The following is an 11,007-nucleotide window of genomic DNA, read 5'->3' as shown; positions in this document are numbered from 1 at the left end:
GAAAATACGATAAGGACGAAAATGATAAATTATATCCACTAAATGGACAAAAGTTATCCTTTTGCCAAAAAAAGAACAAGTATTGTTTTAAATTAATATCTATAGAAATAGGGTGAATGTTACCATGTGAAATTAGTAAATATCTATAAAAATGAGTAAATGAGGATAATTTTTGACAAGTGGCCAACATGTGAACCATTGAATATTGAAAGAAAGTTAAAATTGAAGGGATTGAATTTGAAATGATTTTTTTTTAAAAAAATTGATTTCATAATAAATGAAACATAGAATTTAAGAAAGACATTTAAATTGTGTTGATGTTTGAACTATTAGTATATGAAATTAAATTTATAGGTATCAAAAATAAAAAAATTCAAAAACTTTAAAATTTAAATATTTCTCTATATAATTTTTCCCAAGCAATATTTTCTTAATACTTTTACCATAATATTTCACTAACTTAGCCTTAAATCAATGAGAAAACTAGACTAGGTTAGAATGAAAGGGTCAAAAGTCGAAAGAATGTTCAATTCAGTTTGATATATTTATATTAACGAAATTTTAGAAAATTTGAAAATATTTTTGTTTTTTTATGATTGATTATATTTCAAACCTTAAAATTCTTTCAAGCAATAATAGTAATAAAAAAGGATAAATTATGCATTTAGTGCCAAAACTATCAGTTTTGATCTATTTTAGTACTTAAACTTTCAATTTTTTTCATAATCATACCTAATGTTTAGTTTTCATTTCATCTTAGTACCCACTGTTAAAAACTTAACACGTTACTATCACTTATGACTCGTTTTAGTACCTAGACTTTCAATTTTTTCAAAACTTAACGTTAAATTTTGAACAATGTACTAAATGAAATAAAAACTAAACTTTAGGAATGGTTTTGAAAAAAAAATAAAAGTTTAGGTACTTAAACAGGCTAAACCTGATAGTTTAGGTACCAAACACATAATTTACCCTAAAAAAAATAAGAAGAGTGCTCCCTCCAATCACTCCGGTGGAAAAGATGAAAAGTAGAAATAAAATAAATAGAAGAATAAAGGGGAAGAATCATTAAAAAAAAATTAGGAGAGCTGTAAACCAACAAATCTATGCCTACATATTGTGTTGAGCTCCTTGATGAGCGGGAGATAAGAGGGAAGCATGTGACCAACCCCCCTTTTGCATGCCCAATTGATGCTGCACACATTGGGACCCCATGGCTTCAATTTTTGCCCTTTTAATTTGGCTGCTCTCATTAACTAATTTGGCGAGAAGTATACCGGAATTGTCTGGAGTTACTATAAGATAATATCTATTCAGAATTTTCATTAAGTTTAATGAAACATGGATTATTTTTTAAAAAATTAAAGTGACGATGAATGCTTTATTTATTTAATATTATCGGCTTTTTAAACTTTTTGTACTTCATTTATGTTTATGAAAAAATTACAATAATAATACATCAAATAATTATCCGTAAATTATATTAATATTCTTTTAATAGTTTAGAGAGATTACAAATGAATCTTTAAAAAGATAAAAGGGTGTGTTTCTTAAATAATAATTTTTTTATCAAACATAGGTGATTATAAGATAGTATTTATTTTAAAGATTTTAAATCATTTAACAATGAATGCTCAAACACCTCTACAGACGCTGGTGCTCAAATGAATGCGTTTAGTATATAAACTATCAGTTTTGATCTATTTTAATACCAAAACTTTCAAAAAAAATTCAAAATCATATCTAACATTTAGTTTTTATTTCATTTTAGTATCATTCCGTTAAAAACTCAACGCATTCAGTACCTAAACTATCAGTTTTGGTTTGTTTTAGTTCCTAAACTTTCGATTTTTTCAAAACTTAACATTAAATTTTGAACGGGCTTACTAACATGAAAAAAAAACTAAACGTTAGGTATGATTTTGAAAAAATTAAAACTTTAGGTACTAAAATGGACCAAAATTAATAGTTTAGATATTAAACACATAATTTACCCTAAATCTTAATGTAATGGGTAAAATAAATTAAGTTTAATGAGTTATTTTAATAATAGATCAATGTAATATTCAATCTAAATCAATCGATCAATAAATCAAATTTAAATAGTTTTTTTATCAAAACATTAACCGACCCTTTATTGAATAAAGAGAACAAAAAAACAAAATGCAAATCTCGATAAGTCCAAATGAGAATACAGCTAAGCAAAACACACAAAATAAAACAAACACCGCTACAAAAAAAAGCCAGCTAATCGTCTTCTCCACATCCCAACTAAAACCCATGAAAGCTTCAAGTGGCGAAGACCAACAGAGCAAAATAGAGCATGTTCATATTCCAACCAGACAGAGAGAGCACCTTACGATGGCTCCAACCTACACCTATCCTCAACAGCTTGCTCTTCCACTTCTAGAGGAGCCTCCTCGATTCAGAATCGATCGTCTTCATTGTGATTATGCATCGTTGCAAACAAGTGTCCTGCTTTGTTACCCATCCGGTGGATATGCCGATAGGTACATGCATATAATTCCCTCGCTTTGCCTTTTGCTTCCCATATTAGTGCACATATCTCAGAGTAATCAGTATTCTCTGAGGATAACTTTGAGATCACAGCTTTCGAATCCTCCTCGATCACCACATCTATGAAGCCCAAATCAACAGCAAGATCTACGACGTAAATGGTCGCCGTTGCTTCAGCTGCAAACGCCAAGGTAATCCGACTCATCTTTCTCCTGCTCACCCCCATAATGTTACCCGCAACATCACAGATTAAAATGACTGACCATGATGTATTCCTTGCTTGTTTAAAACATGCATCGAAGTTTATTTTGTTAGATGGGGGGAGACGGTGTACTCCACTGAGCAATGAAGCTTGACTGGGATGGTTGGATCCTCGCATTTTCCCTTCATTGTATTGTAAATTACATGCATGCCCCAGTGTCCAAATGCCAACAAAAATAATCGGTCTCATACTAACTGAAAGATGATTTAAAAGCCGCCCAAACCACTGTTGAAAATCAGTCAAGTTATGTTGAGAAGGCCAACGAATTGCTAACCCCTCCCACACTACACGAGCTAATAAACAATCTCTGTTAATATGTACATTCGATTCAATTACATTCAAACAATTCGAGCAATAAGGATCTGCAACTAATCTTTTAATAAAAAGATTTTGTTTTGAAGGTATGAAATTATTAAAAAATTTCAACACCTGAATCCTGATTTTTCGTTGACATTCGCACTCCCAAAAACGATTGAAGAACTAAATCAAATGTAAATACTTATAAGAAAATATATAGTAAATTTGTAATAAATTTAATCAATTTGATGACTATTTTATTTAAATAATAGTAATCCGACTCATCTTTCTCCTGTTCGCCCCATAGTGTTACTCACAGCGTCACAGATTAAAATACCTGACCATGATGTATTCCTTGCTTCTTTAAAACACGCATCGAAGTTTATTTTGTCAGACGGGGGGAGACTGTGGACTCTACTGAGCAATGAAGCGTGACTAGGACAGTTGGATCCTCGTATTTGCCATGGCAAAGTCTTGACATTGAGCACGAATGGAGGTAATAATCTCGTATACCCTCGTCTTTTTCCCTTCATGGTACTGTAAATTACATGCATGCCTCACTGTCCAAATGCCAACAAAAATAATCGGTCTCATACTAACTAAAAGATGATTTAAAAGCCGCCCAAACCATTGTTGAAAATCAGTCGAGTTATGTTGAGAAGGCCAATGAATTGCTAACCCCTCCCACACTACACGAGCTAATAAACAATCTCTGTTGATATGTATATTCGATTCAATTACATTCAAACAATTCGGGCAATAAGGATCTGCAACTAATCTTTTAATAAAAAGATTTTGTTTTGAAGGTATGAAATTATTAAAAAATTTCAACACCTGAATCCTGATTTTCCGTTGACATTCTCACTCCCAAAAACGTTTGAAGAACTAAATCAAATGTAAATAGTTATAGGAAAATATATAGTAAATTTGTAATAAATTTAATCAATTTGATGAGTATTTTATTTAAATAATAGTTTAATGATTAAATTCCTTTGAAGATACTCATCACAAATTAAGGAGGATCAGTGGCCAAAATTATGAGGAATAGGATCCTACGAATCCAAAATTCAGATTCTCACAACTGTCTTGGGAAAGACCTTAATTTGCCTTCCATCACCATCCATCCATAACTTTTTTGGGTCCCTTGACATTGTCCACAGCTGGATAAAGCATATGAACTCAAATGGATTTAACACAACAAAGAAGATAGGATCATATGCATATATAATCTTATGTTGAGCGGTGGTGTCTTCATGAGAATTTTATAAATTTTTCTTATTTAAAAATATTATAATTTTGACCTACTAACATAAAATATTGTGCTGTCCCTATGTATATAGAGAGATGACCCAAGTCAAAATCTGGATTAATTCAATTAGGTATGTGCTCGATGAGTTAACAGACATGGAAACTATCACTTGACCCCTAATGTTCCCAACTATATGATTTCCCCACATGATCATCATCAACTTGAGCCGTGAATACGAACTTTAGAGTACGTACCCTACTATAAATTGCCTTTATCTCATAGTATTTACTCCCAAATTGGTTGATTTGGGATCAGATCATCCTTGGTTTCAGAGAAAAGGAAAGTTAATTTTTGGTAGTGACATATGTAGACCAAGACCATGCATGTGTGGCTCCATGTGCATGGTGGAACCGTGGGGTTCCATTTAATCATCGCATTATTACTACCTTGAATATTTCCTCCATTTTTTTGTAGACTTTCCCACCTATTAAACCCTAAATTCTATCCATACAACAATTTGTTTGTAGGAGAATTACAACTATTTACTTCAATTCACTCGTTGAGTGATCTCAATGATAAGTTAAATGACTCAGATTCGAGTAACTACTTCTACAAGGTGTGTGCATCATTAATTGAAGTGACGATGAATGCTTTATTTATTTGAAAACTAAATGCGTTGAGTTTTTAACGGAATGATACTAAAATGAAATAAAAACTAAATGTTAGATATGATTTTGAATTTTTTTTGAAAGTTTTGGTATTAAAATAGATCAAAACTGATAGTTTATATACTAAACGCATTCATTTGAGCACCAGCGTCTGTAGAGGTGTTTGAGCATTCATTGTTAAATGATTTAAAATCTTTAAAATAAATACTATCTTATAATCACCTATGTTTGATAAAAAAATTATTATTTAAGAAACACACCCTTTTATCTTTTTAAAGATTCATTTGTAATCTCTCTAAACTATTAAAAGAATATTAATATAATTTACGGATAATTATTTGATGTATTATTATTGTAATTTTTTCATAAACATAAATGAAGTACAAAAAGTTTAAAAAGCCGATAATATTAAATAAATAAAGCATTCATCGTCACTTTAATTTTTTAAAAAATAATCCATGTTTCATTAAACTTAAAGATAATTATTTATACTTTAATTAAACTTAGATTAAACGGATTAGGAGTCGCCACCGATTATTTATTTTATTAAAAATGGGTTTATCGGATATCTTATTTCTTACCTATTCTGCATCGTACCAGTGATATGTCGGATTCGGGAGTCGATTTCAGTCAAGGAAAGGTTAGCACCCTTGAACTGCCCTTTCGGTACTACGTAATTTTCAGTTGTCTTAAATTAAGAAAGTTGTAAGTTAAATTAAAAGGTAACATAACGATCCAAATTTCTTATTATAGATTGATTTGAAATTATCCTTAAACAAGTTCAGAAACGTGTTAGAGAGGACAAAAAGAAAAAAATAAAGGGAAAGAAAAAAAATAGAGAGAATAACATGAATACAGAAAGCTAAAATAAAAAATAAAAGAAATATTGAAAATAGAAAAATGAATAAGTGAATACATAAGCAAATGAAATAAAGAAAATAGTGATATGATCAATCGATAAATAAAAGACAAGAATAAAAAAAGAAATAACACTGAACACCAAGAACATATAAATAAAATAAAGGTAAAGAAAACAATAATAAAAAATAAGAACCAATAAAAATATATGCATATACAATATAAAGTAAATAAAATCAGAAATACTAATTAATATAATAATAGACGTATAAATAAAATACTAATAGTATACACACATATATATACATATAATGATATAAAAAATCAAACAAAGATAATTAGAATATACGTATAACAATAATAAGTTCATAAATAAAATATTTGAATATATATATATATATATAACAAAACAACTAAGCAAAATAATAGGAAAATACAAAAAAATAAATAGAAAAACAAAAAAAAACGTAGAAAATAAAATAAGAGGTATAATTAAATATATATAAAAAACAATAATAATACTAATAATAAATATAATAAAAAAAGAAAAATATATATATATATATATATATATAAGAATATTAGTAAGAGGATTAATTTGAAAACAAAACAAAATTTAGAGGCCAATTTAAAAGGATTTCAAGGTGGAATCGGAACAAAGGGGGCAGAATGAAAGATTGGAAACACGAAGGACCAAAATCAGATTAAACCCATATTCGTTCAGAAACACGCAAGTCAAGGGCTTCTGGTCGGGTCAGTGCGCGGGTCCAACAGGTTTAGTATATAAGCTAATTTTTTAAAAAAAAAAATTCATTTCTCTCTTCTCATCACAGAAACTCTCCCCTATCCTTATTCTCTCTCGGTGTTCTTCAAAAATGAAGAACACCAGCCCGATTTCCAGAAAATAGCCATCGGCCGCCCCTACATCGCCTCGCCGCCGCCGTTCATCGGCGGCAAAATTATATATTTTTTTAAAATCTCGAAAGCGTTTTATTCCTTTTTCAAAACTAAAAACGTTTTTTCAAAAAATAAAGCCCCGAGGGCTAGATATGGAAATAAGGTTAAAAAAAAAGGGTCTCGCTTTGCTTTATCGGCCAAAAATGATTCTTTGGGGTTCAAGTCAAACCAAAGATGACGGATCAAAGACGCTACACCAACATGCAAGCCAAGATCACACCAAGCCTGTCGACACCCGATTTTTCATCTCGTTCTTATTATTATTATATGTATTATTATTATTATTAATATTATTTTACATATTTGGCAGGCTTAATGTGCAGCCCAAATTACAAAATAAAACACAACAGTCCACTACAAGGTTTCAACCCAAGTTCCAGCCCCGAGACTCCAAGAACCGACCCATAGTAAGCTGGATCAGACCTGACCCAACAGCAATACAAGGAGACCCGAACTGGCCCAGTAACCTGACCCGGTGCTAGATCCATACCCGAGGCCACTGCCAAGCACGCCGCTGAGCACATTGCTGATCACCAAAGTAACCATCGTCATTCCTTACGGCAAATACCACCCAAAAACATAAAAAAAAATCAGACCAAATTAACTCCACTAAATATTAGAATAATACCAAAAATCTGGAAAAATCCTGGATCCAACCTGCTCCCACATGCGTGCAATTATATATCCAGCGTAGAAAACACAGGAAAGGGAGGCCATTCGAACCACCAGAGGCAAGCAAAACAGAGGGAAAACAGATTGTAAGGTTCAGTTCTTCAATAGAAAGAGGGGATCTTTCGAAAACAATTTGTAAGGGGGGTCATTAGCACAAAAGGGTCTCCTGGGATTTTGATTCGAAATCAATAAAATACCAACTTTCTTCCTTTGATTTTTCGCATAAGCAATACAAGTAACTTATCATTCCCATCTTTATCAACAACCCGACAGCACAAAGCAAAGCATTTTTAAGGTAATAAATCATATTTATTTTTTAGCATAAGTTTTGAAACAAAATAGAATATAAAGAAGAAGTAAAAGGAGGAAGTAAATATTACCATGGGGTAGTCGGAGAGGAGTGTGGTCACCACAACGTAGAGGCCGACCGAGCGATGAACAAGTTGTGGATTTTGGTGTACAATCGCCGTTCGGGTTGAGAGCAACAGAGAAGGGAACCAAGAACAATAAAAAATTAAAAGAGGTTTTAATTGGGTATAGTAATATGACAATATTTGTTTAGTATTTTAGTGTTAAAATTGGTGGGTTAATCAACCCACGTGGGAGGCCACTCATTAGTGTTTTATGATTTTTTTTATTTATGGTTTTAGTCTTAGATATTAAACATGCTTATTTTAGTCACTTGCATATTTTATTTTTGTTTTAATTTAGATATGATGGTTTGATAATTTGTGTTTTAGTCTTATTTTTATTTTTATGTTTATTTTTTTTGTGTATTTTGCATTTTAGTCCATTTAGGGACTGTTACTATAATTTACCGACTTTGTGTATGTGTCCTTTTAGATTCATGCATTTTATTATTCAATAATTGATTAATTTACTCTTAAAATTCGTTTGGTTTGTATGTAAATTAATTTATTATTTCTAGCTTTCATCTATTAGTGCTAATTTAACGTTCTCATTGTTTTCGCCTTAATTTTGGAGGATTATGTGTTGGAGTAGCATCTTGAATATTTAATTACTTTGACCATGTAATTGCTTTGATCATTTATAAGGATATATTATTTTATTTAGCATATGGTATATATATATATATATGCACACATTAATTATGGTAGTGAAAGTGGGATTTGAACCCACGCCATTTATAATATATATGTATTATATGTTCCTTATGTATATATTATATTCTATCTATGCATGTATATATTTAATGTTTAGTTCCTTTGTATGTTATTATTAGAATGTGTATACATATTTAGCAATATTTAGTTATTATTAGTTTTTGATTGTTTATAAATTACATATATAGTTGCATTCATTTTGATATATAAATTAGATGTAGGGCATTTTAATTAATTTTGCATGATATCCTCATGAGCATTACTTGACTTGAATTGAAATAAATTGACTAAGAGTAATATTCGATCATTTTATAATTATAGAAAGAAACTTTCTAATACGTGAATATTTAATCTATTTTAATATATAACATTAAGTATTAATACTAGAACTTACATTTTAGATTTGAGCCCCTATGTTCCTTAATTTTCATAATTTGACATTTTAAGTTAGAAAAAGCCCTTGATTTACTTTTAGTTTAATTAGGACAAATAAAATTTTATTTGATTGCGTTGTTTTTACAAATCTAAGGCACTGTTCACTTATTTAGGAATTAATAGTATATCCTCCGCGATCGTGCTCAGGGGGTGACTACTGGTAATTCCCCAAATAAGTCAACATCCTTTTTAAACCACATCATGTTTTCTAAAAATGAGGCAATGTTCGGTTATTAGACAGAATAGCTGATCTCCCGCATTTACGCTCTGGGGCGAATGCTATCGGTCTCAATAAACGAATACCCTTTTCAAACTCTACATCCTTAATGATTTTTAAATTAAATAAAGATCGAACTCAAAATTTCCGATTTTAAATATAGGGTAATCAACTAGGTACCAATTTTTGGGCGCTTGTGGGGGTGCTAATCCTTCCCCACGCGTAACCGACTCCCGAACCTGATTTCTGGATTTTGCAGACCTCAAAAACTCGGTATTTTATTAAAATAAAAATATTTTATTAAAATCACCCGGTTTTTATGGTGTTCCAATCTCACCTTAAATGATTGGTGGCGACTCCTCACCTTTTGAAACGATTTTCAAAGAGAAACCCCCAAGTCGATATCGGTCTTTTCCCTTCGGGCGAAAAACGGTTACGACAGCTTGGCGACTCCGCTGGGGACTTTTGTTTTTTTTAAACAAATTGAGAGTCGAGCCACGAGTTGATTACCCTATATTTATTATTTGGAAATTATGAGTTCAATCTTGTTTAATTTACGATTCATTATGTTATTTTAAAAAAAAAAAACAAAAAAAAGATTTTCTCTCTGATTAATGCTTACATTTCTGTGAAATATTTAGAATTGTTGCATATCATAGCTCTAAACCTGAGCTCAATCCTAGTATACTTAAGTAGAGAGAAACGTCACACCTCATGAGGAGCATTGGGCTTTCTTGTGTGGGTCTGACAAAGTATCTCTGGAAAGCACCCTAAGTTGCCTATCCGGATATCAGTTCCGAGGTACGCTTTTAGTGGTGTGATCCCCTGAGCTGAACCCGATTCGCAAGTCTGTAATGGGCCAGAATCGGGGTCAACCTTAGCAGGTTGTAAAGATGGCTTAGGAACCTTTTGTTAGAACCCAACCTCATATAAAGAATTTAGTAAGCCTACCTCGTTAAAGCCATGCAGATAACTTAGAAGAATTAGATCGCATGATGTTAGGATTTTTATTTTCTTTGATTATTTTGCATTCGATACTTTAAATTTTTACTAATTATTCGTTGATTTTTTTTAATTATTCTAATATCACTAACTTATTGCTTTGTTTCTTGATTGCATGTATCATTATCATATCACATCATTTCATAAACGGTATTGATTCCCAGATTACCTAGTTATTATAAAAAAGCTTAAGGCAACAATGTCTTCCGATGGGATTGAGAATGCAATCAGTGTTCAGACTTGGTCTGAATACGGACAGACACGGTTCGGAGACAGCCTTGCCACTACTGAAGATTCAGTTTTTCCAGAAAAGGTAATTATTCGAGTCAGGCAGGCACACTGGGCTGAGTTATCAAGAATTTGGTCCACCTGGGATGATAATGAGAAGATATTGTTCAGAGGGATATACGGCGACATTGTAGAGCTGCTAAGAGTACCAATAGATTCAGTGGTGATTCGAGCCCTTGCCGAATGTTGGAATCCAACTTACAGGTGTTTTACTTTCGGTAAAGTAGACATGACCCCTACCTTAGAGGAGTATACGGCTTTGCTGAACATCCCGAATGTTAGAAGACATTCTATTTACACCAAGGCAATTCGACCTAAAGGGTTCATAGCCAAGATGATCACGTTGACGGGAAAGACCAAGGAGTGGGTCGAAGAGTACGTTCGTGATGAGGGGATCTCCTGGGCTCAGCTGAAGAGTTTAATTTACGAGCAAACTCCGTCGAAAAAAAGAAGAGATCACT

Source organism: Hibiscus syriacus, unplaced genomic scaffold (assembly GCF_006381635.1).
Source record: "Hibiscus syriacus cultivar Baekdansim isolate YM2019G1 unplaced genomic scaffold, ASM638163v2 tig00111769_pilon, whole genome shotgun sequence".
Taxonomy (NCBI): domain Eukaryota; kingdom Viridiplantae; phylum Streptophyta; class Magnoliopsida; order Malvales; family Malvaceae; genus Hibiscus; species Hibiscus syriacus.
The sequence above is the reverse complement of the archived record's forward strand: the minus strand, read 5'-3'. Positions refer to the sequence as shown.